This window comes from Desmodus rotundus, chromosome 7 (assembly GCF_022682495.2).
Source record: "Desmodus rotundus isolate HL8 chromosome 7, HLdesRot8A.1, whole genome shotgun sequence".
NCBI classification, from domain to species: domain Eukaryota; kingdom Metazoa; phylum Chordata; class Mammalia; order Chiroptera; family Phyllostomidae; genus Desmodus; species Desmodus rotundus.
In genome coordinates this window covers 2418916-2445772 of record NC_071393.1, presented here as the reverse complement: position 1 = coordinate 2445772, position 26857 = coordinate 2418916, and the positions used below count along the sequence as shown (strand labels likewise).

The 26857-nt window shown below is 61.9% G+C and overlaps 1 protein-coding gene across 13 annotated transcripts in view; it reads right to left on the bottom strand.

The window, feature by feature from the left end:
* NCOR2 (nuclear receptor corepressor 2) overlaps window positions 1-26857 on the bottom strand; it is a 160233-nt gene that overhangs the window by 120255 nt on the left and 13121 nt on the right. For all 13 annotated transcript variants that reach the window (XM_053929082.2, XM_053929087.2, XM_053929083.2 and 10 more), the window contains exon 2: window positions 20513-20559. The gene's annotated coding sequence lies outside the window, so the exon portion shown is untranslated. The remainder of the gene's footprint in view (window positions 1-20512; window positions 20560-26857) is intronic.

Genomic DNA, 26857 nt, shown 5'->3' with positions numbered 1-26857 from the left:
GAAACGAGGCCTGAGAGGGGCGGGGACATGAGCATGGTGGGCTGGGCCCACCATGGCTAGACTCGCCCTCCTCCACTGGAGCCCTCTGCCCACAGAGTCCAGGTCCCTGGGGAGGAGCCGGTCCCAGGTCAGATGGCTGCAGCAGCCTGGTGAAGGGCCTGGTCCTGCAGGCTCGAGCCGAGGAGCCCGGGGCAAAACACACCAGCACCTGCCCCTAAAAATGGCCCGGCCACTAGGCTGAGCTCCACCCCAATCCTGCCTCGCGCTGCACCCCCCCAGGGCCCCCTTGTCCCCGTGCCCGAGCCTCATCATGCACACCACACAGGAGGCTCCAATGTCCCTCACCAGACACTACTGTCCCACCTCACAGATCAGGAACCGAGGGCTCAGGGAGGTGACGCACCCGCCCAAGGTCACACAGCCACAAGCAGCCAGGCTCGTCTCCAATCCCAAAAGCCACAGGCCGCCGCCGTGGGCACCCCGCGCCCCTCGCGGTGAGCACAGGGGAAGCGGCGCTGGTTGGAGACGCCGAGGAGGTCCGCGTGTTTCTGATTTAATGGGTACATTTCAGTCCACTGGACTGCGGCCAGCGAGGGCCGGCCCTGCTCCCCTGCCAAGAGGATCTGCTCAAGATCAGTTCCTCCTCGACTCCTTGTTTTCCCATTTAATTGTAAAAGGAAGAGAGAGAGAAACCACAGCCGTGACAACCCTCTGCACACCAGGTCACAGGGTTCCAGAGGGGACCCCTCGCTGCTCCGTGGCCGTCCCCTTAGGTGTCATCTCCCAAGCTCTGCCAGCCTGGCCCTCCCCCAGGTCCCCTCCCTGTGCCCTGGGCACCCCGGCGAGGGACGTGTTTTCCGTGAGACCCAGCTACTCCATGCGGCCTTCCGCAGGGACAATTTTCTCTGTGGGGGAAGGGGGGACCCAGGGAAGAAGCAGATGCCTGGATGCAGGTACCGGCTGTGGGACGTGACACTGAGCCCCTGCCCTGGTCTGGGAACAGAGTGGCGAGCTGCCTCAGACGCAGGGCGGTGACCCGGAGCCCAACCCAGGAAATGCTGGGTCTCTAAAGGGGCCTGGGGCCCGCCCCCTTCACTGTCCGGTCCAGAAGGAACCCACAACTAAGGGGAGAAGGGACCACGGAACACAGCCGAGATGCACTGTGGGGAGAAGGAGCCCACGCAAAAGGCCAAGTGCCGTGGCATTTCCGTGCTACAAAGCACCCAGGGGACTGAGGTTCACAAACAGAAAGGATGCAGGTTACCGGGGCCAGGGAGGCAGGGGAAGATGGTGTTTAATGGGAACTAAGTCTCAGTTTTGCAAGATCAAAAAGTTCTGGAGGTGGGGGCGGGGCGGCTGTGGGAGGTGGGGGTGGGGCAGTTGCACAACACTGAGAACAGACCACCACTGAGCTGCACCCTGAGAAGTGCCTGGGATGGAAGCTCTTTGCTTACGTGCATTTTGCCACAATTTAAAGAAGAATATTAATATGCGGTGCACACCTCCTCCAGGGAGGCCTCCCTAGTTGCTGGTTGATAGGACCCCACTGGGCTTGTGTTGCTGTGGTGGGTCCCCCACCAGGGCTACCCCATGAGACAGTGTTGCCAAGTGTGCTGCCAGGGGTCTGGCGCTCAGCATCCCCTCACTGTGCAGGCCTCCCTGGATCTGGTCCACCTCACCTCAGGCCCTACGGGCTGTCCCTAACCCTGGGGCCTGGACACAGGGAGGGGCAGATCTGACACCCTGCCCTGCAGCCCCGGGCCAAGCCCTGGGCCGCTCCCTCTGCCTGCCTATCTACAGCCTCCACCCCATCCTGCCGAGATCCCGAGTGAGGGGGCCCCACCGACCTCCCTGCACCAACATCTGGCCACCGTGTCCACAGCTGTGCAGCTGCCGGAAATGCCTCCTCCCGCCCCCTCCTCCATGCACGCAAGCCCTCGAGAACAGCTTTCCGAGGAATGCACGGGGTCGCCCCGAGTATGTCGGGGCAGATCTCTGGGGGACCTCCTCCGCCACATGTGAACGAGGACAAATGTTGCTGCCGGTAGGAACAGCAACCGGGCCTGGAGCCCACCCACCCCGACGACAGCCCTCCCACGTGCTCCCCCAGGCCAGACCCAGGGGGCCCGATTCCAGCAGACACCCAGGCCACGGTGGAGAGGGCCCACCCTGACCAGCTGGCCCAGTGATGAAATGGAGTCGTCGAGAACCCAAAGGCCCTCTAGCCCGAGCAGCCAGGAACCCAGGCAGCAAGCGGCACAACCGTGGTGCACAGGAAGTCAGGCACCTGCCTGGGGTGTGCTTCTCCATGTGCAGAGGGAGCAAGAAGGACCCGCCCCGGGAGAGGGTCCCAGGCGGGGAGGAGGAGGAGAGAAAGGAGGGCTGTAGAGGCCACTGGAGTTAGTCCAGGAGGAGGCGAGGGGCAGGTGGGGGTGGCGTGGGTTGAAGGCCACTGGAAGGAGGTGACTGCTAGTCACGAATGTGGCCCAGGGGACCCACAGCTTCCAATTCTTTCAGGAAAAGGAAGTCCAGTGGGGAGACACCTCTCGATTCACAATTTTTATTTGAAAAATACTGACTGTGAACCCGACCCATCAATCATCCAAACGCAGCCCACGGGCCGCCAGATGTGACCTGTGCCTGCTGACGGGCGGGCGGTGGCTGGGAGCCAGGGGAAGGGCCAGCAACGCCGAGGGGAGCCTGAAGAAGAGGGATGGCCAGGGACAGGCGAGATGTCCTCCCGAGAGAACAAAGGTTTGGAGGGGAGACCTGAGGGGTCCCCCAACTTCACCAGGCAGTGGAAGGGGTTGGGCCCGCTGTCCAGTGACTCCTCAGTATACCCCCAATCCAGCAGCACACACACTGTTCACAGTGAAGGGGGGGCTGGGCAGGGACCCCCACCTGTCCCTTCAGCTTCCACCCCCACGTCTTCAGTCCTGGACCCTGGGGGATACTAAGCCCGCCTCATAGGTCTGGCCGAGGAGCAGTAGCTGGAGCCTCTCTCACGGCTCTGGAGGCCTGAAGCCTGGAACGGGAGGAGTGGCGGGGGCCTGGCTGCTCCGAAGTCGCCAGGGCAGGCTCCGTCGTGCCTCCCCTCGGTTTCTGGCAGCTCCAGGCATCCCTCGGCTTGTGGCCGCGTCACCCCAGTCTCTGCCCAGCTTCAGGAGGTCGCCCCTTTGCATGTCTTCTCTTTGTCTCTCCTAAGGTCACTGGTCCCTGCATTTAAGGCTCACCTGGTCATCCATGGGGACCTCATCTCAAGACAGGTCCCACGTCCAGGGCTGGGTGGTCACAGGTGTGCCTGTGTTTCGGGGGCAACCTCCACCCAGCCACGGCCTTCCCTGCCAGGCTCTTTTCCCCTAAGCTGGCCCCGGCCTGCCCCCCACCCGGCCAAGGCCCAGCAGACTGCGCTGAGCAGGTGGAAAAATGAGGCACTAAGACGGAAGCCCGGGGTCTGAACTGCTTTCTTGGAGCGGCCCTGACACACAGCCACTGGGCTGTACAGGAAACAGGGACTCTCACACCCACACCGCTGGGGAGAGGGCCAGTGGCCAAGACTCACCCCCTTCATGGGCCAAGGGGCTCAGTGCAGGGGCTGGACACTTCTCAGTCTCCCTCTACTCCCATGTCAAGGCGAGCAAACCCCGCCTCCCAGGCCCCCAGGACCCCCACCTCTCCGTTTATCCCCAGCCCTGCCCGGCCACCGGTCTGTCCGCTGGTCTGTCCACCCAGCTGCCCACCCAGCCTCCCACCCAGTGCAGAAAGGGCCCATTATGACTTCACAGGCCCGGAATTATGTTATTAGCCTGGGAAGGAGGCTGCACCCAGGGACAAAGGGCTCATTGTCATGCAAATGCCCGGCTCAGAAGGCGGGGTGGCTCCTCCAGCCTTCCAGCTTCCAGCCACAGGGTCAGATCCACTCCAGGCCTTGCAGGGGACTGTGGGCGCCCCTGCCTCAGAGCAGGACCGAATAGGGCTCTCTCGGAGGGCCCCCCAGCACCTGGGTTCAAGTCCTGCCTCCTCTACAGCTGAGCCACTGCCCAGAGTCAGAGAGCAAAAGGGTCCAAGAGAATAATCCGCTCACAGAGTTGGGCATCGTCGCCCCGGCACAGAAACACCTGCCCTGGAACTGCCGTTAGCTACGCACAGCGCCTGTGAGTGGGCATGCCGGAGGCTGTGTGTCTCCTGGTGAGCTGCTGACCCTCTCTGGGACCCACCTGGAGAGGGTGCTTCAGACCCCTGTCCAAGGCTGGCAGGAGGACTCGGTAAATGCAGGGACGCAGAACACTTGCCACACTTCGTCAGTCCTCAGTATATGGAGTGGACGCCCCTGTACCCACGCCTGGCCCCATCCCCTGGCCCCCAAAGGCCCCACTTTCCTTATTCACAAGCCTGACCTCTCTGAGGTTATCTAGGAAAGGCAGACTTGCTGGGGGTGCATTCTGGAGGGAATGCACAACTGCTTTTTGAAAGTCCCTAGTTTTCCAGGTGCACCCCAAAACACATTCTCGATGCCCCCTTGACCCCGCGGAAGTTCTGGGATGCAGGGAGGTGAGCAGGACGTGAACTGCGACTCCAGGGCCAGAGTCTCCCTGCCGAAGCACTCACAGGTGTGACTGACCCAGATGCTCTGTGGAAGCACCTCCGTCCCCAGAGAGGCCCCATGTCCTGGGAGGGACACCGAGTCAGGCAGAGCTGTGTGCCCAGCACTGGAGACGCAGCAGCGACCAAGACGGGCGAAATCCTGGGGGGATTTGCTGGACAAATACGCAGTAAGTCCCAGGTGGGAACGATGGCAAGGGGACAAAGAGTGGCCACGGAGCGTGGGGGGGAGGCCTGAAAGAGGAGAGGGTGAGAAGACCCCAGAGCAGGTGTCTTAGGAAGAGGGCAGCGCACAAACTCGTGAGCAGGAGTTGTGCGTGAGTTTGGGGCGACTTTCATGTCCGCGCAGCGAGGCCACAGCATCAGGGGCAGGAAGGTCCCACGGAAAGGGGCCCCTGTGAGACCTGTGGGGGAGCTCGGGCCATGAGACCCTCATGGCCAGGCAGGGGAGGCCCCAGAAAGGACTTGGGGGCAGCGTGGGGATACAGGAGGGGCCCTCTGCCGTGCAGGCCTTTCCCAAGGTCCCCGGGACAAGTGGAAGGACGACCAGAGAGCAAGCGGTCGGCGTGGGCAGCCTGGACTTGAGGGGAACTCCCAGCTGTCTCCTGCTGGCCCGAAAGGAGAGGCCCCAAGCCAGCCAGCCACCAGCCCAGCATCCGGTGTCACTTACCAGCATGGGCGAGCCGGCCCTGCCCACTCGGCCCCCAAACCACAGCAGGCAGACTCTGGGTGTCTGGTGCAGGTTTGGTGGGAGACAGGGCAGAAAAAGCCTGCACCGGGGGAACCCCGGGGACCCTGGCCCTGGGCCAAACACAGACGGTCTAGGGACCCGGCCACCTCCAACTCTCTGGGCTGGGGTTTCCACATCTCTGAAACTGGAGGGTTCTCAACAAGGGAGAGAAGAAAAATTGTTGGAGACCCAGACTTAAATTCAAGCATGGGCCTACGAGTCCGGGGCACCCAGACAGTGGCCAAGCGGGGCCCTCCGAACCAGTCCCCAGTTTCCCGGGACGTCCCTGTGGGAGGCTCTCGCTGTATGGAGGGGGACCTGAGGTTCCACGATGCTCCACAACCTGCCCCAGGTTGCACTGTCTGTGAGGGGCAGGGTGGCAGTGTTCACGGGCAGCCACACAACAACTTATGGGGTGGGGACAGAGGGCACGTCCATTTGTCAGATGGGAAAACCGAGGCTGAGGAAAGTGCCCTGTCCCGGGTCACATGGCCAGGATGCATCTGGCTGGGACGTGGACCCGGCAGTCATCTCCAGAGCGACGCAGGAGGCTGCAGCTCCTGTGATGTCACCTCACACCTGTGGGACGCTGTTGGGGCCCATCGTACAGATGAGGACACTAGGCTGACAGAGGGGAGGCGAGGCCGCCCGGTACAGAAAGAGGGAAGGAGCTGGGATTCAACCCCGGGATGTGGCAGGAGGGTGATGCGGTCGGGCACCCAGACCCTCCGGGGCCGAGGCTGGAGCCCCCACGGGCCTCGCACTGCCTGCCGCCGATCCCAACACACACAGTCCTCGGGACACATCGCGCCCTCACCCCTCTGCTCGCAACTGAGGGCTCCTTGTGAGCTCGGGCAGCCTGTCCAACTTTCCAGTGCTTCCCCCACTCCCGGCTGCCAGGGCCCTGGGCAAGCCTGGGCCGGTGGCGCTGATTTCAAACCAGACACGGGCACCCGGCCAAGCGCCACCGCGGTGGGAGCCGGGCGCCAGGGACGCCGCAGCGCTGCCTGCACCTGGCCCCCTCCCCCGCTGCACCCCCAAAGCCCGAGGCGCACGGACCACCTCCGGGGCCAGGACCACCCAGACCCTCAGCTCTGCCTGTGGCTCCGGAAGAGCAGCAGCCACCCACCCCACGTGTCCCCTCCCATGGACAGTGGCCAAGGGGAGCTGCCCCACCAGGAACCCACGCCCTCAGCGCCCTTTTCCCGGGCGTCAGCCACTCCGGCTGACAAAGTGGCCGACCCATTGTCCGATCTGGCCAGCAGCCTGAGGTCCACACAGCCCGGCCCTGGGCCGCCACACCGGGCGGGACTGGGCTCTGACCCGAGGAGCCATCGGCACCCCCAGCAGTGTCCCGGCCCCGGCCCCACTCCTCCTGGGAGCCGTGGCCTCGTCCTTGCCAACCCTCCCTCCCTGCCTGCCCACCGCCGAGCCCGGAAACTTCTCTTACCAAGCACATGACCAGCCTTTCACTCACGTCAGCTCCCAACACAACTTGAAGTAACTCTCCCACAAAAAAAAAAAAAGAAAAAGAAAGGCAAGGAAACGAGCCAGCAGCGGGGCGGCAGAGTCCACACACACGGGCTGTTCTGTTGGCTTCCAGAAGACAAGCCGAGTCCAGCGTCAAACCATCCTCCCTGCAGGCCCGACTCTGGGAGGGGGCGGCCCCTCCGGCCCCGCCACCTTCCCGCGAGACTACGGGCTCCCCGGGACGGCGCGGCCCCCGGCCCTCGGCAGCCAGGCCGCCCCCCAGGCCCGTGCGACACCCCCCCGAGACGGGGCTGCCGGCCACCGGGGACAAGCCGCGGGCGCCCGACCCGCAGCGAGCCGCCAACGAGGTCAGGCCTCCGCGCTCCCTCCTGCCTCCTGCCACCCGGGCCTACAAACACAGGGAATTACATAAGTCCACTCCTCTTGTTGAGGAGCCAAAAGTAGGAGCCTTTTCTCCCAGCCTTGGCAGTAAGTAATAATTCCTCATCGCCATGGTAACCCTGGCGGGCTTCCAGCCGCCACTCAGGAGCTGAAACACTGGGAGGCCTTTTTATAGCTCGGGGAGAAAAACCTCTTCACCATTCCCTCGCTCGCTCGAAGGGAAAGCGAGCTCTGGGCCCGAATTCCCCTCTTTAACTGCTTCCTCCCAGCCGGAAGGCCCCCCGGAGCGTCCCCCAACCCCGGTCCCTGGGAGCCGGGGAGCCCGGGGGCCCAGGCCTGCCTGCCACCCACTCTGGCCTGGGCCTGCCTTCGAACCCAAGCCCCTGTCTGCTCCTGTCCACCGGTCTCCAGGGTGACGTGGCCAGAGGGCAGCTCTGCCTTTAAAGTATTTCTGTGCTTGTCCTCTCAGGGAAAGCAAGCATGACCCTCACATTGGCATTCCAAACAGGGGTCATCTCCGTGACAGGCCCGGAGGGATAAGAGGCACAGCCCCGCCCCACGCACACACAGGCCAACCTGGAGGCCATGGTGGTCGGCCAGGGGCCTGAACCTTGGCTGTGAAAGGCCGTGTGAGTCACACGTCAGGGCCTCTCTGGGTGTCAGCTTCCCGTTGGGGGTAGGACAAGTTCAGCCTTGCTTCCCACATAGTCCTCAGAGAGGCAGTGACGGGGCATTGGGACGCAGAGAGTCCCAAAGGTGGTCTCCAGGCTCCCTCTCCCACCTCCACAGCCAGGAGTTGGGCCTGGCGACACCTGCCCAGGACAGCGTCCAGACCGGCACAGGGCCGGGGAGGTGCCCAGGTGGCAGGTGGCGCAGCGAGTGCAGAGGCCTGGAGGCCGGACCGAGTTTGGAGTCGCAAAAGCAGAGAGCAGGCTGGGGTGCTGGGTGCAGTGGTCACGGGGGTCGGGGGATCAAGGGGAGAGGGAGAGGGGGTCAGGGAGTAACGGAAGGTGTGGGGGGGGGGGCTTTGGGCAAGTCCCTCCTTGGACTGGGGACGCGCCCAGCAGTGACTCCAACAATGGTAGTAACTGGTTCTGTGCACTCAGCACTGAGGAAGCACTCCACCCTCGGGAAAGCACAGCGGGAGGCAGGCGCAACTCGGCACCCCCCACACGGAGAGGGAAACGGCCTGAGAACCTCAGGGGCGCGTCCCAGGTCACTCAGCTGGAACACGGCTGCAGTGTGAACCGGGGAAGCCTGGCCTGCCCCCGCCACGCCACCGAGGACCTGGGGTAATCTGGGGTCAATTGGATCTGCGTGCCACAAAGCTCCCTGGCCACAGGACAAGCTGGGACCCCTGAGGAGCCTCTAGGAGACCCGTGAAGAGGCCCCAGGGAGGCCACGGGTGGGGTCAGCTTTCATCAGCTCACCTACAGCTCTTCCCAAGGAAGCACCAGCCCAAAAGCCAAGGCAGGGACTTTCCTCCTCCCCAGGCTTTCTTTTCATAGGTGGGGAAACCGAGGCACGCACTTAAGCGAGCGACCAGAAGCCGTGTTTCTAGAGCACAGGGCCAGGCACCGTCCTCCCGCCCGCTGGCTCTCTCCCTGACCCGCAGGAGACCATGAAGTCGGAACGAGCCAGACCAGCCCCACCAGCCCCGGGCAGGAAGCAGGCTCCCTGGCTCCTTTTGTCCCTTTCTGTTTGTGTTGGACGCTGACCTGCGCCCAGACCTTCGCAGAGACGGGCCCTGGAGACCAGGGGATCGAATCCACCACCCCCCCCAAGCTATTTGTGCTCTGGGCAGGCTCAAGCTGGGCTGGGTCACTCCACGGCCACCTCTTGTGTCTCCCCCGGAGGGAGCTGGGCAGCAGGGAGTTTGGGGAGTGACTTCACAGGACCACAGAGCATCAAAGACCGGAAACGGCCGCGCGCTGCGCCCTCTACTCGGATCCAGCACAAGCACATGGCCGTCTGCCTAGCAACAGCACCCTCATTCCCCGGGGCTGCGACAGTGACCCCCTGACCAAAATGTGCCACAGGCCACTCCGGAAACTGGTCTGCCAGGCAAAGCTTTGGGACAGTGGGTCCCCAAAGATCAGTGACAATGTCAGAGAATACACTCTGATGGGGGACTCAGAGGCCCAGGTGGTCTGAGAGGAGGCCAGGGGGGCCCTTAGAGCAAGTGGCCCCTGGCAAGGCCCCTGCCTCTGCAGGCAGCTGTCTGCTCAGCAGGGAAATGTGGGTGTGCCCATCCGCTGCCTCTCTCTCTCACGATCCTCGCAAACTATGCCTGGGGGAAGCTCTGGCAACTAGAGGGGACCCTCAGCCCAGCTCCCATTCAGCATCCAGCCCCAAGTGGAAGGGATCCCAACTTACTTCCTCCCCAGGTGGCCGCCGCTTCCTGACCAGGCTTCCTGAGCAGGCACGGAGATAAGGCTGGAGCAGGGTGGGGGCCCCGGAGAGGGAGATGGGAAGAGAGAGAGAGAGAGAGAGAGCGAGCGAGCACGCACTAGACACGTCCACTGTGTGCACCTCTTGCTCTCCTGTCCTGCACCCCTGCGCCCAAGACTTGGGCAGGTGACCACCCCCTCTCTGCACTGCCTCGGTTTCCTCATCTGGAAAGCTCCTTAGGAGACGCTTTTGTGGACGCACAGCCACCCCGTGGACGCCGACTCGGCCATGGCAGGGAGCGAGCACCAGCACCCGCTGCAACGCGGACGAACCTGGGAAACGGCGCTGCGTGAGGGAGGCCGGACAAGGAGGCCGCACAGGGGGAGGGATTCTGTTGACAGGGAACGTCCCCAAGAGGCAGAGCCACCGAGATGGAAAGCAGGTCAGTGGTGGCCGGACCGGGGAATGGAGAGGGACTGCTCCTGGGGCCAGCTTCCTTTCGCAGTGACAAAAACAGGTCAGAACTGGAACGAGACGGTGGCTGTACAACACTGTACATAAATGTACTAAGAACTAATGAATCGCTCACTTAGAAATGGCTGATTTTACGTGATTCACAAGAGAAAGACGGTTTGGTTGAATGGCCAGCATTCCCCGGCCCAGCTCACAGCCTTCCTGAAAGACGACGTCCACCTTCCAGCTGATAAGAGCCCCTGACCCCAGGCCTGGAGCCGGCAGACATTCCACACTTATTGAGCACCGACTGTATGCACTGGGCAAGGGGGACACAGCCGGAACAAGACAAAGCTGCCCACCCCCGTGGGGCTGACATGCAGGAGGTGAGCGAGTCAACGGCAGATTCAGACGGGACGTAATTCAAGTAATGACGCCACCGTGGACGGGTGGCTTCTGGGGCTGGGACGGTCAACGGTGGCCTAGGAGGAGTGAGGGACACGGTGTGGAAACTTCTCAGGAACAGTGTCCCATGCAGAGAAATAGCCTGGACAAAGGTCCGAGGTGAGTTCCAGAGCAGCCAGAATGGGTGAGCCAAGGCAGCGTGTGGCCGGGGCCATCCGCCCTGTCACAAGCTCCACATGACCTAGGGCCCCCAGCGGCCACACACAAGTCTTGAAATCTGAAGTGTTGTTAACGTAAAATTCACAGCAGTCCTCATGTTCTGGGGCCACTCAGACAAGTGACCACAAACCAGGAGGGCTTAAAACTCAGCAATTTATTCTCCGACCACTCTGGGGGCCAGCAGACCGGCATCAAGGGGTCGGCTGGGGTCATCTCCTTCCGAAGCTTCTAGAGGAGGGTCCTTCCTGCCTCTTCCAGCTCCTAGTGGCTCCAGCTGCTCCTTGGCTTCTGGACCCATCACTGTCACATGGGCTTCTCCTCCATGTCTTCTCTCCTAAGGGCCTTCATCACCGAAGTTAGGGACCATTGTGATCTTGGATGATCTTATCTTCATCCTTAACTTGATCTTGTCTGCACAGACCCTTGGTCCAAACAAGGTCACATGCATGGTTCCCAGCAGACCTACCCTTTGGGGCCACAACTCAGCCCTCTGCCACACAATTCTTCAAGACTTGCCATTCGGGACACAAAATGCCCAGACCGTGCCTGGCCCGCCCTCTCCCCTCCGCAGGATTCTGGGGAGCCAGGCGGCTAGCTATGGGGAGACACCTGAGCACCTTAAGGAGCCTCCCCCCGCCCCCGCCCCTCTCCCACCTGAGCCAGCCACAAACAGACCCCAAGATCCCCTTCCGTGCAAGAGGCAGCTGGGAGCCGCCCACAGGGGGCTTGCAGGAAAGCGAGCCCTTGACTGGGAGCCCCAACGGGCCACAACCTTCCCCCTACATGGAGACACCCCGGACCAAAATGCCTCCTGCCTTCCCCAACCCTCCATCTGGGCACCAAAGTGTCCATGTTGACCAGGGCCAGCAAACTGTCCTTCAGGCTGTTTTTATTTTGAAAGGGCCACCCCCACCCGCAGCCGCTCTGAGCTGCCAGCAGGCAGAGCTTGCTGAAGAGTACCGGCCAGTGTGGCTGGGCAGGGGGTGGCGTCTGCCTGCCCTGAGGCCCCGGGAGCCCATTCCAGGGGCGGCAGAGGAAGGAGGAGGTGTTCGGGAATGCCCCTGGCCACCGCCTGCCCGGGGATCCAATCTGGGAAGGGCAAGTTTTACCAGGCAGGCGCACACACACTTCCCAGGGGCAGGCCCTGGGCCACAGACTTCACGTGGGCGCCCTGGGCCTCCCAACAATCCCACCCCGTGTTACGGATGGGGTAACCGAGACCCCGAACCATGGAGTGCCTTGCCCAAGGGCACCCAGTAGGAGTGGCAGAGCAGGGTCTGAACCCAGGGAGTGGGGCATCTGGGTCCACATCACTAACCACAAGGCCCACCCTCTCACAACACCTCAGGCCGTGCTGGAGGGCTCGCTGAGTCGCTGCGGGGGGGCGGGGGGGCCTGGGCACTGAGTTTGGGAAAGGACCTCTCCAGAGGTATTGAATGTGATTTCCCAAGGCTTGGGACCTTCTGGTACATTCCATGGGACATTCTGCCCAGACAACAGAAGGCAAAATACTTTCAGATAAAAGTCACAGCTAAGAACAGAGGCCACAGAATGATGAGTCAGCTGCAGCCAACAAGGAAGCTCTTTCTAACACACACGTTTTTCAAAAATTAGGACATTGCTTATAAAATCCAGATTTCGGCTTCTCTTGGGGGAAAAACAGTCAGAATATTCAGCACGCCAGTTAGTCACAATCCTCACCCCTCCCTTTTGCCTCGTGCCCTTCTGTGACTGCGTCTGAGTTTGGGACACCCCCTTCCCCCACCTCAGCCACCTCCCCCAGCTGTTGAAGACAGATGAACAAGTTAAAGGCCCATGGACAGGAGAGAGGAGTAACACTCCTGAGTCTCCTTCATCTCGGCTGGTGGTGCTGGTGACGTGAGAACCTGCCTGAGAACAAGGCCCCTGTAGGCTCTCCCCAGGACAGGGTTTAAGCTCCTGGATCCAGCTGTGCCTGAACTTGTCATCCCTGGACTTTACCATTATATACAAACTCCCTCTTGTGATCTGACCTGCCTGAGTGTGTTTCCGCCATGACCTGGGAATCCTAACGAATCACCTCGGGGCTGGCCTTCACCCACACTGGGCCACGGAAACCTGCCCTGAGCAGATTCCGATCTGGTCCTGCTCCAGCGACCTGAACTGTCCTCTTGGCCCTCCCCACCCTGGGTAGCACTTGTTGAACGGACACTCTCTGTCAGGACGCTGACTCCTCAAAGGCATTGGCAACGTCCGGCTTTCCCATCACGCTGAGTCCTGTGGCCTGTGAACATCTGGAACATCCCATGTGCCCAAAAAAATCTAAATCGATCAACTATCAAAAGAACAAAGAGGAGAAGGAAAAGCCATTAAACTTCATTCCTCAGACCCAGATCTGCCGCTGGGGCCCCAGCCCTGCTCCAGGCACCGAGGTGCCTTCCTGGCCCTGAACCTGAAGGCCCCGGGGCCTTTGCACATGCTGCTGCCTGACCTGGAGGCTCATCCCTCCTCATCAGGCCCGAGTCTCAGAGACCACCCTCGATGAGCACCCTCCAAATCCAAGCTGCCCCATCCCCAGCCTGCCCTGTTCCCCAGCCAGCACTTCCCGGCTCTGCGGCGCCTTCTTTGTGTTCTGAACTGCCCACCGCCCACCACCCACCGCCACACCGGCCTGTGGGATCCACAAGGACCTGGCATCTTGTTTGCTGTGCACCACCCCCCACCCCCAGGGAGGCCATGGGGACGCCAGGCTGGCTGCAGGAGGGCAGGAACAGACCCCTCCTGTCCTGACCAGGCCCACCCGGCGCAGAGCAGCTGCTGCATGCACATGGAGCCTGGCGCGCGGCCGGGGCAGCCCTGCCAAGAGGCCCAGTCTAGCTGTGGGCTCGGGGGGTGGGGAGGGCTGCAGGAGGCGCCTGCGCGATCCCCACAATTAACGTCATGGAGTCAAGCTGCCCAGGTTCAAATCCCAGGTCTGACAGCTGGGTGACCTTAGGCAAGTCACTTAACCTCTCTGAGCTCCCAGCTTCCCCACCTACAAAACGGGGCTGTTAATAATAGCACTTAGTCCCAAGCAGGGTTGCCGTGAGGGGTACACAATATACTTACAGCATAAAGTAAATGCCCCCCAAAACCGCTAGAAATTGTCTTAACGTTAATAACGACAAACAGACAGCACTAAGGCAAGCAGATGGTCCCGAAATGTCTGCTTTGCTAATAAATACAGTACTTGCTCTGTGGCAGGTCCTGTTTGAAGCGCGTCACACATACGGAGTCCTACATGGTAGGTTTACTATTATTCAACATGCTTTTTCCAGCTCTTCCAGGCAGCCTCTCTGGATTGCTCCGAGCCCCAGATGCAACATGGACACACACAATTCTTCCTGTGAGTCTGTCCCCAGCTCCCGTCTGTCCCAGGCTACAAGCACGGGAGGAGCCCCCACAGGGAATGCATGCCCTGCACCAGCCCAAGCCGCAGCCCCTGCCCAAATCAGACTCCCGAACGCAGGCACCATCTGGGCGCAGGAAACCCCTCCCAGCAACCTGCACAGGGTATGTTACTGTGAGGGCCCCAGCATCTCAAGGACTAATCCTACAGTGCCCATGCAGGGTCAGAGGGCCCGAGACACAGGGCGCACTGTGAAAGGACAGCGTCGACACTGGCTGGGGGCCTGGGATTCGCATGGACGCCACGTGAGAGCGACACCGACCCCAGCCACCCTCGTCCTTCCTGCCCGCAAAATGAGGTGAGTGCAGCTCACCGGGGCCTCCTCTCCCCGCCCAGCCCTGGACAGACGGACAGTCGGGCTTGCCGGTCAGGCTGGCTGAGGTCACCATCACAGCAAGGACCCGGGCACAGCCAGCCTGTGGCTCCCACGGCCTGTCCACTTCTCAGACAGGAGAGGCAGCCCCCCCATACACATACCGGGGGCCTGGGGTGGCCTCCACTCCCCGAGCCCGGTGCTGAGGGCTGGTCTGAATGCCAGCTCCACCACCACGGGCTGTGACCTCACTCAATCGCTCTACCCACCACCCTGAGCCTCAGTTTCCTTGTCTGGAAAATGGGTCTAATGACCCAGCTCACGGTGCCACAGGCAGGACCGGAGTGCCCCAAGAACTCGCAAAGCCCGGCCACAGAAAGAGAAAGGAGAGAGCTGGAAGGAAGCGCTCTCACTTCCGCACGCAGGCTTGCTTTGTGGCCACGGGGAGCACAAGTGTGCAGTTCCGTGTGGCATCCGCTCGGACCCACAGCACTGGTGGGAGGGCCAGGCTCTGAGCCCGTCGCCCACCCAAGTCATCAAGGAGCGCACAAAGCCTTGTCCCAGCACCAGCCCAGGGGCGGCTCAGCAGGCTCAGCAGCGACCTGGCAGGCATGGCCTCCGAGGCAGACAGCCTGGGGGAAGGTCCCCGCCCCCACACCCCATGTGACCTCAGGCAGGTCACTGCACTTCCCTGCTCCTCAGTTTCCTACAGAGTGGAGATAACGCTAATCCCTCCTTCACAAGGGATTCTGGAAGATTAAGTAAATTGTAACACAGGAAGTGAAGGACGACCACTATTATGAACGGTTATTATTATTACCGCCCGCGCGCTGGTGACCATTTCAAGCCTTAGGCAGGTTTATAACCTGGACCACAGGGTCCAAGACAAGGCCCCTAGACCCGGGGGGCTCACTGGGCCCCCCGACAGGCAGTGCCTCCCTCTGCCCTGCAGCTGGGGGCAGGGGTCACTACCAGATGGAAAGAGACACATGTCAGAGCCGGGGATTAAAAACAAGTACAATTCTCAGGCAGGCATCCATCCATAATTATGAATTTGATGTAATTAGGCACCCCGCTAACTTCATTACTTATTTATTTACAGGATTGCTTATTTAATTTGCGGGCCTCCTTCCCTGAAAAGTCATCTTAGCTGACACTCCTCAGGCGAGGGAAAGGGAGGAGGCCCGTCTTCTGTCCCCACCTCTGCCTCACCCCGAAACAGCTCCCCGGAAGGCCTGCATGACTCCGCCTGAGACAGCAGGATGGCGCAAGGCCTGACGAGCACTCAGCAGTGTCTGACCCAGAAAGGGACCCTCCTTCACACCCTCCTGCAGAGGACACCTGGCGTGACCCTCTGGACCGGCAGCCACGTTGGAGCAACAACAGGTGGGCACTTCCCAGCCTGGAGGAGGACAAAGAGCGCTCAACACTTGCCCAACGACTTTAGGTAAGAAGCTTGCCCTGCCACAGCCTCGGTTACCTCGTCCATAAAATGGGAGTGTTAAAAACACCAGCCGCCGCTGGCTAACACTCAACCCCAACTACTGCTACCCAGGGCCACCCCTGGCCCTCGGCCCATGCAATACACCAAGAAAAGTCAATGAGAGGCACGAAGACCTTCTAGTTTTATTCCTAAGAGCTAAAAGCTGGAAACAGCCAAAAGGGCCATCCACTCACGAACGGATGGAGCAGCTGTGATACATTCGTGCCGTGGAACATCAGCAGCAGCAACAAACGATGAACTGCCGATGCACGCAGCGACACGGGTGGTGGTGGGTCTCAAAAACACGCGGAGAGAAAGAAGCCCAACACAAAAACGCGCACACCTGAGTACGTACTTTGTAATTTTATCATGAAGACTTATGACAGGTCCATGGTGCTTCTGGCGGGGGGAGGAGGACTCTCTTGGGGGTGATGGAAACGCTCTGTATTGATTGTGGTGGTTGTTACCATTTGTCAAAACGCATGGGTAAGTTTTGTTAAGTCTTTTTTTAAACAGTATTTATTTCTAGAGAGAGGGGAAGGGAGGGAAAGAGGCAGAGAAACATCAATGTGAGGTTGTTTCTCACGCGCCCCCTGCTGGGGACCTGTCCTGCAACCCAGGCATGTGCCCTGGCTGGGAATCGAACCGGTGACCCTGTGGTTCGCAGGCCAGGGCTCAAGCCACTGAGCCACACCAGCCAGGGCTCATGGGTGAGTCTTATTACAGGTTAATCACATCCCCATAAGGTTGGGTTTTTTTTTTTAAACCATAACAGGAAAATATACAGGTACAGATGAGCACCACTAACCCAACCCAGGGCCCAGGGACTGGTTCCCCACGTCCAGGTCTGCGGGGCTTGTCACTGGCCCTCAAGTGCCCCAAGCCCCTAATGGATGAGTGCTGGACTAGGAAGGTCAGGGCTTGCCTCTCTGCCTCTCAAGGCCCCACCTACAAAGGCAGGGTTATACACAGCACACTCTTCCGAGAGCGACTGTGATGTGAGCTGAGGCGAAAGCACCGGCTGCAGCCCCTGGCATACAGCAGGGGCCTCACTGTTGCTGCTGCCAAATGACGGCTAGGCAAGTGCCAAGCCTGGGTGGAGAGGACTGGCCAGGGCTCCTGTTCTCCCAACACACTCAAGCCCCCCGGGGTGTAGCTGCCCCCACACCCAAGGCTCCAGCCTGTCACTGAAGCCTGCCATCCAGGACAGGACAAGGCTTCTTGGCCCCACCCAACCCACTGCTCCCAAGAACAGGGACACAAAAAGGTGGGTACCCTGGGGGGAGGTGTTTGTCCCAAGGGTGGCACGGTGCACCCTAGGAGGTCACCGGGCCTGAGCAGAGGACATCCTGGGAACTGGGGCAGGATAAGGGTCACCCCAGAGCCCACCCACTTATATGAGACAAATAATAAGAGGATGGCAGGGCATATCTGCCCGGCGGAGGGCAGGTCCCTCGCCCTGTGACAGACGGGCGAGCAGGCTGCGTGGGGGAGCCACGGCAGGGGGCGGGGACGTCCCTCGGGCCCGGTTAGCGGGCCAGCCGCGGGCAGATGCACTCAACTGTCAGCCTTGTCCTCCCAGCCCGCCGGCCACCGAACCACGGGGGCACCAGTAATTGCTGTCATTTGAGGGTGGCCTGTGGGGAGAGGGAGGGGGTTGTGGGAAGGAGAGGAGAGAGGAGGGAAGAAAGGAAGAGGGAGCAGTGGGGGAGGGGAGGACAGACTGCCTGGAGCTGAGCCTCCTGAGCTGGAAGGAAAGAGACCCCTGTGGGCTCTCCTCCTCCTCCATCCCATGGGGACCAGGGCCCCACTGCCCAGGGGACAAACAGCCCACAGCGTTGTGACCCCCCCCCACACACACACACACCTGGCCGCCTCTCTGCCTGGTCCTGGCCTTCCTGCCCACCCGGGTTGCCCAGAGAACCTGGTCCCCAGCCCCCTCCACTGTGGGCCCCCCACCCGCATCCAACCCCACACCCTCAGCAGCAGGCGCCCCAGGACCGACGTCTACTCCTGGCTTCGGGGGACCCAAACGCCACCTCCTGCAGGAATCATGCCAAGTGCAAAGGGTCCCTTCTAGAGCGGCCACCCGGGATCCAACACCTGCAGACATCCTGACACCCCCTGGGCGTCATCTGTACACGGGGACAACGGCAGGGCCCCCCTCTCGGGGCAGCTCTGAGGACCCAATGACGTGGTCCCCCACAGCACTGAGAAGGGCTCGGGGCCCTGTGAGCCCGTGTGTGCGTGAGTGTGTGAGTGTGTGTGGGCTGCTGCTGCTGCTGCTGGCCTCCCTCACCCCAGCCCTGTCCCCTTGACCCTGCCTTCGTGCCCCAGCCTCCGGGCCTCCCCAGGTGACAAGGGCTCAGAAAGGCTGCAAGCTACCTGCAGAGAGCTGGAGAGCAGGGGTCAGCATCCCTCCCGACTGCCCCTCCCCAGACAAGCCTTGTCTCTGGGCTGCGGGAACTCCTGGGAGCTCCAGGGGGCGGCCCCCTCCGTCCCCCTCTCTGCCTGCCCCCTCTGCCCTCAGAGGTGATGGATCGCCCCAGAGGAGGAGGCTAAGTGCTGGCGGACAAAAAGCCCTTTTATCATCCCGGGGTGGGTACTGGCATGACAAGCAGATAACTCAGCCCTGGAGGAAGGCTCCCCATTAGGCCTGCGGATGGATGGAGGGCCAGAGGTGGGAGGAGGAGGAGGAGGAAGGTAAAACACCAGGGGAGGACCACCTTCCTCCCAACTTCAAAGGCGCCAAGCACCAGGTGGAAAACCTGGGCGGACCGCCTGGAGGGAGCCCCTACACTGGTGTTGCCCAGGCTGCCCACCTCCAGGACGAAAGCCACCACAGGGCCCACGCCTGGCCCAGGAAGCGGGCGCTTCCAAGGCTGTTCGTCCCTGGTGCTGGCTTCCTGGGGCCCTAAAGGTTCACGGACAAAGGAGAAAGGCGTGCCCTGCTCCTGAATCCTGCCATCCTACAAAGGAACCAGCCTGTCCCCACGGCCCCGGGCCTTTGCACGGGCTGTCCCCTCTCTGAGACCGCCCCCCACCCCCGCAAGTCTGCACACTCCTGTCCTTCCCTCCTGCTGGTATCTGCTCAAATGCCACCCAGCCAGGGAAGCGCACCCTGACCACCCCCACTCGAAACTGCAGCCCCCAGCCCACCCACACTCCCCAAGCCCCCTCTGCTGGTCCCTCACCCCAGAGCTCCCCACTTGCCCAGTGAGGATGGGGGTCTGTCCGTCTCTTTCACGGCACTCAGAACAGGGCCCGGCACACAGTAGGTGCTTTAGAAATCATCATGCCATGTATGTTTCGGAAGAGGACTGAGATCTGACAGTGGCCCGTCCTAAGCCAGACTGTGCCAAGTGCCCGCTGTGTGCCCAGCAAGGGGGCCCATCTGACAGATGAGGAAACTGAGGCACAGCAGTGTCTCAGCTGCCAGGAGTTCGCACCCAAGTCTGTGGGAAGCCTGCCTGAGGCAGAACCGCCCCAGGAACCCAGGACACCAGTCCAGAGCTGGGTGGCAGGAACCAGGACCAAAACTCGTCCCTGCGTGCCCTCCACAATGCGGTTCCAAGCAGGGGTGGCAGCTGGAGACCTGCACTCAGCAGCCGGCTCCAGAGCCCTGGCTGGGGCGCACCGGCCGCTCCCAGTTAAAACAGAACAGAATAAACCACACCCCGGCCAGGCCAACGGCTAGATCCCCACCTGCAAGCCTTTGCCCACCCCGCTGAGCCACACCTGGACTGCTGCCCCTCTCCCGGACACCCCCAACCCGGGCTGTGACCATAGGGAGGAATGCCGGGGTCCCTGAAAGGGTCACAGGGTTAGAGTCCCACCCATTTCCCTCCCGTTTCGAGACAGGACAGGAGACCCACCTGCGCCTGGGGGTTACCCTTTGTAAAATGAGGGGAGCAGCCCGCTTAGGAACACTGCTCCGAGGGCCACCAAAGGGATGACACATGACAAGCACTCACTCTGACCAACAGCTCGCTGAGCACCCACTGTGCCAGGCGCCACTTGCGGCAGCCCTTTGAGGGTGCACTATCGCCCCCTGTTCACAGATGGGGACACGGAAGCACAGAGAGATGGAGTGACTCACCTTGGGACCCCGTGTGAAAGTGGCAGTGCCAGGCCTGGATCCCAGGCTGCCTCCTCTGACGCCGGACACAGTGGCCGTGAGGTGTTCCACCCAAGGGCTTCCTGTAACGCCGGCCACCCTGACACGCGGGCCCTTCCACAGGCCCAGTGGCCCCCAAGTCTGCAGCCCACCCTCAGAGCCCTCAGGAGCCCCCAGGAAGGAGGAAACCCACATCCCCCACCTACACGGCCAGGGACCACCCCACCCTTTCTCTCGGGCCTTGTCTGAAAACCCTGCTCTTGGCCAGGAGATACACCCTCCCCAGGGGGCGCCACAAGCTCCTCCTGCCGTTCCCACCCTGGAAATCAGGGCGCCAGGCCCTACCCGGCATGGTCACGCCGAGCCCCCGCCAGAGCCCCCCACCACACCTGCCAGGTGGAACCTGGCTCTCCAGCTGCTCCGGCTCCCCGCCCGTGAGAAGGCCCCAGCCCTGCAAACCTGCCGGAGACGGCGAGGCATGGGGACAGACGTGAACCTACCAGAGACGGCCACCGGCAACGCTGTGTCCTCCAAGACTCCGGAGGGCCTGCAGGGAAAACGGGGGTCTTGTGAGTAAAGATCGCATCCTCCACACTGGGGCTCCACAGGACCGCCTCACCGTGGGGGCGGAGATGGGAGGCCCACGGGCCAGCACGCCACAACCACTAGGCCAAGCACCTCTCCACGATGACCCGAGAGGCAGGCACTGCCCAGTCCTCATCGGGCTCCAAGAATTGGTCTCATGCCCTCGACCCAGAGCTAGGCGTCCAAACCTCAAAGGGGACCCTCGCACAGGCCAGGCCAGCGAGGGGCACGGGCCCATGACACAGTGTCCCCGTGAAACTCCCCGTTTAACTTCCCAGAGGAGGCCGTGAACAAGCGAGGAAGTGGCCCCTGCAAGAGGGTGGGCCCGCTATTCCCATTCAAGCGTCTCTAGGTCTCCGTTCAAAGCCAGAACCAGCATAATGACACCGACGTCCCGAATGTAGAGTCCAGACACACGCCCACAGTAAGAAAAGCCAGTCAGCCGGTACAAAAATGGGGGAGCCCTGGCTGGGGGGCTCAGTGAGTGGAGCATCGGCCCATACACCCAAAGGCTGCAGGTTCCACCCCAGTCAGGGCGCACGCCTAGGCTGCGGATTTGATCCCCAGTCAGGGCAGGGCGTGTGCGAGAGGCAACTCCCCAGTGTTTCTCTGTCTGTCTCTCGCCTCCCACCCTTCCCTTCTCTAAAATCAATAAAAATACATCCTCGGGTGAGGATTAAAAAGAGGAGAAAAATGGGGGGAAGACTCCGTAACGTTTCACCAAAGTAGCTACACCGACAGACAATAAGCGCAGGAAAAGATGCTCAGCATCACGAACCAGCAGGAAAATGCAAACCAAAACCCCGAGCGAGCCTTGCACACCACGTGGGCATGGGCCGAAAGAGGAGACAGACAGTAGCAAGTGTCGGCGAGAACACAGGCCCGCGGAGGGCCTCAGACCCAGCAATCGGGGCACAAAGTGGCGAGACTGCTTTGGGAAGCAGGCCAGCAGTTTCTCATCGTGCTAAGCCCCCCGCTGGGGGACCGCGTGCCCCAGTAATCCCACTCCTGGGTACCTACCCAGGGAAAACAGAGGCCTACGTCCACACCCAGACACGCAGGGTGAGCGTTCGTGAGAGCCGCCCTCACAATCACAGTGAGACCGGGGACAATCCAACTCTCCATCAGCCTACAGGGCAGACAGACGAGGGCCCCGTCCGCACCGCTGACGCTGCAGAGACACGCAGCCACACAGAGGAAGGCCAGACTCAGGCAGGGCGCAGAAGCCAGACTCCAGGCTCCGCTCACCGGGGTGCCACTGTGTGACTCTGAGGAGGGCCGAGCCCCACGTTCACCTGTGTGGGGGTCCGCAGAGGTGACTCCCACAAAAGTTAGGACACCAACCACATCTGGAGAGAAGACAGCAGGTGGCCATTGGTGTCCCCTTATTACTCATTCATCTGCGCCTGTGCGTTTCTGCCCTCTGCTCGTGTTAGCGTCTGCACCGAAAAGAACAAGGGCAAGACCAGCGCAGTGGGCAGAGCGCTGGACAGATTCCGAGCACCTGGCCACGGTCCCAGCTCTTCCAATGACGGCGGTCGTGACCTTGGCCATGCCCCCAGGTCTCTCTGAGCTCCGTCTTCACACCCAGAAAATGGGCCCGTGTCCCTGGGCGGTCTCCAATCCCTGGGGGGGTCTCCAACGCCTGCTCAACACCGTTCAGCCTCGAGGGGATTTCCTGCAGCCCAGCCTTTCCACCTAAACCCTCTGTGGGGTCAGGTCAGGTCAAGTTCTACAAAACCACCAGGGGCCCAGTGCGATGCCTGCCAGTTTGAAGAAAGGGAAGTGATGCCCACGTGAGCTTCCACGTGGCTGCCATGGCCAGCAGGGTGAACCACGCTAGGTCAAGAGGAGCAAGCCATGGGGCATGCTCTGCAAAACCCCAAACAGGACACCGGGCCCCGGAAGATCTGGGCACTGGCTTCCAAGGGAAGTCTTCACTTCCAGAAGCAACAGCGGATTGGATTTGGGGACTTCAGGCTCTGGGGGTGGGGGGTGGGGTGGAGGAGGGCCTGACACCATCCCTTTAGCCGCCTGGCACATCTCTTCAGCTCAGGTGAACAGGGGACCCTCCGTGTCCCTGGGGCCAGGTGCCGCCCACCCCGGTCACTGCATTGGAGAGCAGCCCATGCAGCCGGGGTGGGAGGGAGGCAGGCTTCCATTTAAAAGCCACAGGGATATGTTAATTCTCCTTCCCCGGTGACAGCGGAGGCATGCCCAGCCCCACGCAGGCTCCCTTGAAGCTGCCAGGGAGGTGATCATGGGGTTCCCGAGGTCTGACCCACGCCAGCAGCGGGGAGGCGTGGGTGGGACTGAACTGACAGGGCCAGAGCAGGGGGCTGTGGCCCCAAGGGCAGGCCCGTGAGATGGTGAGGCATACTGTTGAGGATGGGGATGCCTGAGGAGCACCCCCAGCCCCAAGTCTGTCCATCCAGGCCCCCAGAGAGGTGTGCCCCGATACTAGTCCTCACAACAAGAACAGCCCCCCTCATGCAAAGCCCCAGCCGGACCCCAGGCCGTCCAGCAGCCCTGCCCGGTGGGCGGTGTCCTGACCCGACCCTTTGTCAGACGAGGAGACAGAGCCTGCCCGTTGATAGCACAGCCGGTGAGGTGTGGGGGCAGAGCCCTGGCATCCGTCTGCCCTCGGGAACCCTACCATCCTCCCCTCGCCCCCCACGTGGCCCCAAACACACTTCTCAGAAACGCCCCCCCCCACACCCATCTCCTCACTGCGGGGTGTGGGACGCAGGGCGGTCTGCAGAGACAGCGGCCGCCAGGAGCAATTAAGACGCCAGGAAGGAGCTAGGGTATCGACCGCTTCTGGAGGCGGGGGGCTGCCGGGCGCCGGGCCAGGCACAGGCCAGGTGGGAGGGCCGGGGGAGGGCTTTGCTCCCAAGCCTGCGCAGGCGGCAGAGCTGAGAAGCCATCTGTCTGTCCACCTGTCTGTCCGCCACTGGAACGACAGCCCACGGGGACCTGGAACTCCCTCCTGAGGGGCTCATGTGCCGGGCATAATGCTAAGTCCTTCGAGCTTACTAAACGACCTCATTCTTACGCCCACTCTGGGTAGCAGTCGCTCTGATCGCTCCCCCCACCGGTTTTACAGACGGGGCCAGCGAGGCAGGAGGGCTCGCCTGGGTTCCCACAGCTGGAATTGTGCACCCAGCCACCGGTGGAAACTTCAAGTCACCCGTGCCGGACACCCTGCCCCGGAGCCGCCGCAGGAACGGTGCACAGGGGACGGGTGGGGTGGACACTTCCAGGAGCCTCTGGGTGCCCCTCCGTGCCCCATCGCAGGCTCCTTGTAAAGATAATTCCGGTTCTGTATGTAGGGGTACAAGGCAAGCACCCTGAAGCTTTAGCCACTGGGCTCCCCGGGGACAGGCCGCCTGGCACCAGGTGCTGACGTCACAGACCTTCCCCGCCCAGGCACAGGGTCTGGGCCCCCAGTGGCTGCAGGGCAGGCTGGGCGCCGCCCAGGAGAGCAAGGGCACTGCGGAGCCATCGACCACCAGGAGCAATTAATTGCCCAGGTCAACAGATAGTGAAAGAGATTTGTCACCAGGGCCCAGGGGACAGCCCAGGGAGTCTGGCAACGCAGGCGGAAGGGCGGCTCCTGCTGACTTGGTCCTGAGACAGAGAGCAGGACCGTCCACACCCCTCCAGCACCCCTTTCCCTGTCCCTGCCTCCCCCCGGACCCCCGAGAGCTCCCCACTCACAGCCTCCAACCTCCACGGAACACCCCCATCTGGAACCCCAGCCCCTGACCCAGCGCAGAACCTGCACACGGAGAGGGACCCGCCCACCCTGCAGGGGGCGCCCACTGCACGGATGCAGAGGCAGCCACCCAGCAGCCCAGGATCTTGCAGCAGTCACGGCTCCGACCCCGGCTGCACCACGTCCTCCTCCGGGGCGGCTCTGGCTCACATCCCAGCTCTGCCATGCTCCGAAGTCGCCTGAGGAAACCACCTTGCTTCTCTGAGCCTCAGTTTCCCCATCTGTGAAACGGGGTGGTGCCAAGGGCTACTTTGTGTCAAATTCGCAGAAGGGGCTGAGATCAAGCTCGCTGCAGGGGTTTGGCATCGCTAGCCCGGCTCGGGGGTCAGTCAGTAACCCCAGCACCCAGGACTCAAGGCCCCGAGCCAGGCCAGGGCGAGACCACACGGAGCCCAGGCCCTGCCCCAGCCCCTGCAGCAGGACCCCACAGGAGACTCAGGCGTGGGTGGCCACCATTCGCACCCAGGCTTGGTGGCCAGCAGTCACAAGGACACACACAGTCCTCCACCCAGACGCTCCAAGGACAGGGAGCAGACTGCATCTGAGCCTCACCCCACTTCCAGCCCCTCGTGCCTGCACCAAACCAACCCCCCCCCCCCAGGCATCCTGGACACACAGCCCCTCGCTCCCACTGTGTGAAGTGAGGAACGCCAAGGAACCCCGCCCTCACTGCCCCCGCCCCCGCCATGCAGATGGGAAACTGAGGCCCAGGGTGGCTGGCGCAGGGCAGCCCCCAAGGGCCTCTCTGATGTCCCAAGGGAACAAGTGCTTGGCTCAGCAGCTGCGCGGAAGCCCAGGTCACCAAGGCCAGGGATGGCACTGAGTCACAGCAAGGAACTCTCCGGAAACTGAAAACAGCCCCAGAGGGCCTGCACTCTCTACCCTCAGAGTGAACTGTGCTGATTCACAGTCAGCCGCCCGCCCGGGCTGTGTTGGAAAGTTCCTACTTCTGTGGCCAGGGTAGGGGCGGGGGACGAGGGGCACAGAACAGCCACTAGGCCTGGGGCCCGTGAACCAGCATAAGCCTCCGCATGGGTCATGCCCAGGCTCAGCACCCAGAGTCCAGCAGCACCTGCCCTCTCGAGCAGCACCCTCAGGTTGCCTGTGGCTGGAGGGTGGGCAGCAAGAGAGCCTCGCCCCCCCCACCCCCCAGGGACAGGCACAGGAGAGCCCTGCCCCACCTACCCCCGCTCTCCCCAGCTGGGCTCAGCCCACAGGGAGCCTTGGAGGTCAGCTGGTGACCTCAGATCTGGCCTGAGACCCGGGACGGTCTGTGGCTTTCTAGCTGTGTGACCCCGGCGCTTTGTGGAGCATCTCTGAGCCAGTCCCTCCCCACGAGATGGAGCCCATCTCCCGGGCTGAGGCAGAGACTCAGGGAGGACGCACACACTGCCCGCCCAGCAACCAGTGAGCGCTCCGCAGCCGCCTGCCTTTTCCAGGCCCCGGATGGCTCCTTTATGGAGCTGACAGTCATGTAACGCAAAGTTAACCGCTATAAAGTGAACAAGTCGGCGGCACGTAGTACATTCACGAGGCAGTGCAACCACCACGCCTACCTCCTTCCAAAGCATCTCCATCTCCCGAAAAGAACAGGCGCTGCACAGCCCCGCCCCCGGCCCCCGCCCCGCCCCCGGCCCCCACGGACCGGCTTTCCGTGCCCCTGCCTTTGCCTGGAACAGAATCGCACGCCGTGTGACCTTTCGTGTCTGGCTTCTCTCACGCGGCACATCAACCTCATTTCCTTTTTACGGCTGCACAGTACTCTGCTGTGTGGATAGACCAATTATAGATTTTTTAAATAAGAAAAATGTGCTATGAATAATATAGAAATGGAACACGATAGCGTACTATGATATGATACACACAGACTTGAAGTGGTGAGAAATGGCTACATTATGAAATAAATAACCATCCTGATTGCGATGGGGGGGACCTGGCTAGTGGGAGGCTCCAGTGGGAGGCCTCCCGCGTTCAGGCCCGGCTGTGCTGCATGACCCTGGGCCAGCTCCTGGCCCTCTCTGGGCCTCAGCCTGCCCACATGGAAACAAGGGCAGCACTTCCTTCTCCTGGTCACGCCAGGCCCCTCTCTCCGCCTAGGGACCCATTCGTCCACGACACGAACTGACGGGGGCCCCCCCCTCCTCTGTCCCGTCGGTCCCAGGCTCCAGGGCCCAGCAGCAAAGTCCTCCGCTTCCTGGAACGAGGCCCGACATGGGAAGGCCAGAAGCACCCAAAGGGACGCGGCATCTGAGAAATGTCCTTTCTGCATCAACAGCTACAAGACGACAGGCGGGAGGCTGCCCAACTGGGCGCCCGAGGGTGCCAGCTGCCTAACTCCTGCCCGCCCCAGGGAGGCCACCATGCCAGCCTGCAGGGAACAGCACTCCAGGTGGGAAGCAAGAGTGCCAAGGCCCAGGGTGGAAGGCGTGTGGCTGCAGCAGGAGCCAGGGGCGGCCCCCCACAGCTCGAGGCCTCTGGGTTT